General features: G+C 43.3%; 1 pseudogene; it reads left to right on the forward strand.

The window, feature by feature from the left end:
• Positions 1 to 1,363: 1,363 nt before the first annotated feature.
• Positions 1,364 to 3,804, forward strand: LOC119432643 (uncharacterized; annotated as a pseudogene).
• Positions 3,805 to 5,219: the final 1,415 nt, after the last annotated feature.

Genomic DNA, 5,219 nt, shown 5'->3' on the forward strand with positions numbered 1-5,219 from the left:
AGGAAAACTACCCACCTGCTTTGGAGGGCTCAGTGTAAGTGGCTGAAAATATGGAGTCAAAGGTGTGGCTTCTCTTGCGATTTCAAAATGGGGTGTTGTATGCTTCGGTTAAAGAGAGAGAAAGACGTTTATTAATAATAAAAAGACAGTGAATATGATATTTATCTTAACGATAAATATGACTTCTATGATCCTTTATGAAGAAGCCTTTAAGCTTAGTTAAGACAGTGAACCTGGTAATGGTAATGTTCAGTGCTAACACAGCAATAGCGTTATTCTGGTAGCATAGCTCCATAGTGGTCACAACACTATGCCTGTACTGCTATGACAGCTTACTGTAATATTACTTCTACTAATGCTTGGCAAAGCTTAAAAATTCCCACGCGAATAATCAAAACACCTTAATCTATTTGGTTAATCGGATTTCTAGATTTATGTAGGTAAGTAAATAAGATCAAAACCAATGATTCTTATTAAAGTGCAAACACTTTACCAGAAAGCTGAAAAGCAACCCGTGTTTATTTGAATAGACACCTTCATTATTACATCGAAACTCTGTGTAAATGCACTTTCGAGCATGCTAAGCTCTCACACACAATTATATAGGCCCAGCTGTGGAGTCAAATCGGCTTGTTAATGTTTTTTGCACGAAGCTGCTCAGATGGCAGATATTGCCAGGTGACGCATCATCTGCGCAACCGGCATTGTATGGCCAGCAGAAGGGAGCCCTGTGCTCACCACTGCTACAGTGGGCCCATGTTGTCGTCAATGGCCTCTGGCATCCGTTTCAGGCACTACATACGCAATTGTGTATGCCAAGATAGTTCATCAACAGCAAAAAAAGTTATGATATTTAAACTGTACTGCATGCATCTTGAAACACTTCTGATTGCAATTGTGCTGCAAGTCTGAATGAGATGTACAAAATGTTTTAGTAAAAAGAGTGTAAAGGTAGACAGTGGCAAATTTTTGCTTGGTGCGAGTATGTTGTCATATGTAGCGGGTTAACTTCTTTTATTGTTTTCCATAATGCATTGCACCAGTCATAATTTTCAAGAGGCTGGATGTGTGCTTTTTAAGCCTGCTAGACATGATAGAGTCAATGTCCTCATATCTGATGTTCCTGTAGTGAGTTTTCGCATGGAGTCCACATTTTATGATTCCGAGGATGTAAAAAATACAGGAAAGAAAAATAATTGTCACCTGAAAAGGATATAACTGTACTTTGATTCATGCTGCTGCTTCGTCATTTTTAGGGGCGAAGCTCCTTAAGCCGTGGGTCTGTACATCCTCTGGATGTAGCCACCTCTCGTTTAGTTCTTGGAGTGTTCACTAGATGGTGGTACTTGTACATCCGGCGCTCGGAGTCGCCGGATGGACAAGGCTGCAGAGCGGCGAGCGCGCAAGGCGGCGGCAGCGCGCGCTCGCAGACAGAATCCTGGCGACGTACGCTAGGGGGAGCGTTGTAATAAAATGTGTTCGCTGTTGGCGCGCGCTCGGAGTCGCCGGATGGACAAGGCTGCAGAGCGGCGAGCGCGCAAGGCGGCGGCAGCGCGCGCTCGCAGACAGAATCCCGATGTGCGAGGGCTTATGCAACATATGGCTTCTAGACATGCACTCAGATGTATATCGTTTCACCATATGAAACCTACCACAATCCGAGGAACATGCATAGACCTAGTATTTGCAAATTTTCCACTGCAACCCATACAGGAACCGCTCTCCCTTCATTTCACGGACCATAAAGCCGTCATAATGAAGGGACATCGCAAGCCATCCATTATCTAAGAACAATTAAAAGTTGATTTGTATACATACACACACAGTGTTTCTCACGTCTTTCTTGATGATGTAGTGGGCGAACTTTCACTGAAGAGTCACGGTTTTACCGATGATTTCCCCTCAGGAGCTTCGCCCCACTCATCATCATTCACCCCGTGGATATGCTGTGATTTTTTGCTTGTGCCTTGCTTATGCGAGCACTTGTGCTTATGCTACCGCAGGTCACCTTGGCTTGCATATTAGGCATGAGCCCCAGTATTAGCACTGCAGTGCAGTAAGAAGTAACATAAAAACAATGTTACAAAAATTGTCATGCTGACACTTGCATCAGTGAACTGTCTGTTCACTTGTTCAAAAAAAAGAAGTGAATTATCTTTACCAAGAGCATGAATGGCCCAAGGAGTGGCAATTTTGGTTAAAGTAATTTTTTAATGTTGTTTTACATTACTTTTTGCCTGTGTATCTCAGGGGCCTGTTTGTATGATATTTGGTCAAGTAACATTGGCTATGTAGCGTGTAGTTATCTTTTAGTATTTATGTACTGATTTGGAAGTAATTTTATGCTAAAGTGCATGTTACACTGCCCTTTGTTTCAAGGGCTTTGGTATGCTACAGTATAATTTTGCCTGAATTTTGTTTTTGATAAAACTGTACTTGTGCGTAGTTTGGTGTGGACTGATTACAAAAAAACCAGTACAAGACTGGGACATAATCTGCCACAAGAAACATGAATAAAAATTACAGACAATAGAAAACAATTTCTTGGATATTTTTTATTTAACGGTTGACATGTATGCCTTCAACAAGTTCTTAGTTGACTGTTCTAAATGCGTTGTTGCTCTATTTGTAGTATCCTCAAGCCATCATGACGGACAATTCTGCCGCGGAGAAAGCAGCCCTGCAAGCTGTTTGGCCCCAAGGGACACAGCTGCTTTGCTTTTTTCATGTTGCGCAAGCAGTGTGGAGGTGGCTCACGGCAGCTCGCAACAACATCGGAAAAGAGCAGAGAAGTCTGATGTCAGCATTCCAGCAGGTGTGTGCCCCAGAAGCAGTTTTGCACCGTTATGGTACTAGGACGAGTTTTGGTAGTATGTGCTTCACCGTTGATAGTGCGCAGAGCTTTACCATTTGTCACCGATCACTGGTGATAAGTTGGCTGCTGGCATAATTGTCAAAGCATTAAAGAGCTGCAACTAATTAAAAGCAGGTGGAAGCTTCACAGAAGTATGTCTTTTCCTATGCTGGCATAGATGTCTCTGAAATTTATGACAGCATACTAAAAGTGCACTGAGATATTCCAGTTTTCCCTAAGCATTTTGAAACAACACGAAATGAATAATACTATAGCTCCTTGAATGAATCACTGCATTGATTTCTTTCAGATCATGTATGCTGACAGCCCTGAAAAGCTGGAGAGTGCTACCAAAAACTTCTGAGAGTTCCCACACATCGTATCTATCACGTGTGGAAGCCTTTTTGGACCGGAAAGAAGAGTGAGTGCTGTTGTTTCGTAGCAAGCTCACAACACATGGCCACAACACCAATAATTTTGCAGAGGCTTCCATTTGGATTTTGAAGGGTATTGTTCTTTCAAGAACAAAAGAATTTAATGCTGTGGCTTTAGTGGAATCAATATCAGAAGTATGGGAGCTCTACTTCAAGAGCAGAATTTTAAAGCACGCGCACAACCATGTCCCCATACACCAGCTGCTCTACGACAGCCTTCTGAAGAAGACACCAGAAGGAGCTCAGGCATCAGTTGTCTCACTTAGGGACAACTGCTTTTTGGTGCCAAGCTTCCAAAAGAACGGCGAAATTTATGATGTGTGCGGAGATATAGGCACGTGTACATGCCGAGCTGGTTGCACAGGTGCCTTCTGCAAGCACCAAGCGCTTGTACACAAGCATTTTGGTGGTATTTTTCCGAACTGCCCAGCACTGACAATAACTGACCGCCATGAACTGGGAAGACTGGCCCTCGGAGATGTGTGCCCAGGCATAGAGTTTTTTTCAAACTTCTGACACCAACGAAGCGCTATGTGAGCATGGCCCAGCACTTCAACATGAAATGTGTCCTGCTAATGCAAACGAGAATGAAGAGAGAGCAGACCCTCCAGCTGTTCTTGGACCAAAAGTGTGTCCAACATCAGGCCTCGAGCAGCAAGACAGCCAGGTGTGTGCTAGTTTCCATGCTCAGGTTAATCAAAAGTGGATATAAAGATATATAGCAGCAAATCGTGTCAAGTAAAAAACATGTAACTGGCTGATTGGAAAGTAGTCAAGCATATGACATTCTACTCATGTAGTTTGTAACATTTGGGCAGACTTGACTGGCATGCCAGTGCCTTAATTGTGTGAATCATTGTAAGCCGGTATACATTATAATGATGCACCTATACCAGGCAAACTGTATATAAAGCAGTTTGGACCAATGTGCATGATAGCTGCCGCCTTGTGTGTGTGTGTATTCAAAATGGAGTGATTTACAATTTGTTTAAAAGGGAAGTTCGAATTTTCCTACATTGTTTAAGCTTCTGCAAGCTAGAACACACCCCTGTTCACTAGTGTAGATTTTTTCCATGACTTCATGCAGTCTCTTTAACAAGTGTTGCCACTAAATTTACTAGCTGTGGCAGTTGTGCTTAAAGTGACTGCAACGATTTCTTGAGGTCGGCGAATCTCTATGAAATTCTATGGGCATGTACTTCTACACACTGTCATTTCTTCAAAATGTCACGGCTGGGAGCTGCGCTGACTTAGCACAAATTAATTTAATTAATCATGTGCAACTGCCTCTTTAGGCTGGGGTTTCTTACCAGCCACATTGTGCTGTGACGTAGCTGTAGGTGCCCTTTGTATCAGCACAATGCATCAGGTGCCTAAACGGAAGCTCCGCAACTGGAGGCATCCATCATGACCTACGAGCAGCTGCGCAAACCGTCGTGCAGACACTGTGCACACCATCTCGGAAACCATGCGTACACGTTCTTGTTTTTCCTGCTAGATAGCACCACAAATCAAGAATAGACCGTTTTAGGAGCATGCATTTGTGCAACTGGCACATGCACATCCTAAATAGTAAAATGTCCAGATAGTAAATGAACGAGGTCACCCCCTGGTTCCACGATATAAGTGATGTGCAACCACTGTTGCCGTCTGAAGACACGGTGCCAGTGGTTTGACATGGTCACTAATCAGTGTGTTTTTCGTCACTTTCATTCCCCACGCTTGCAAGACCAACACGCCTTGCATGCAAGCCTCGCTGACCTCCCTCAATCTACATCACAAGGAAAGGCTCTCTTGACTGCCCAATCTGGCCCTATTTCGTCTACTTAAAACTATTTAGGAATTTGCAGAGCAATCCAACCTTGGATTGCCTTTGCGGCCTATTGCAAAAACATCATATGCATGCATGCCTTCAGCACAACAATATAGCA

The sequence above is a fragment of the Dermacentor silvarum genome, chromosome 11 (genome assembly GCF_013339745.2).
Source record: "Dermacentor silvarum isolate Dsil-2018 chromosome 11, BIME_Dsil_1.4, whole genome shotgun sequence".
Taxonomy (NCBI): domain Eukaryota; kingdom Metazoa; phylum Arthropoda; class Arachnida; order Ixodida; family Ixodidae; genus Dermacentor; species Dermacentor silvarum.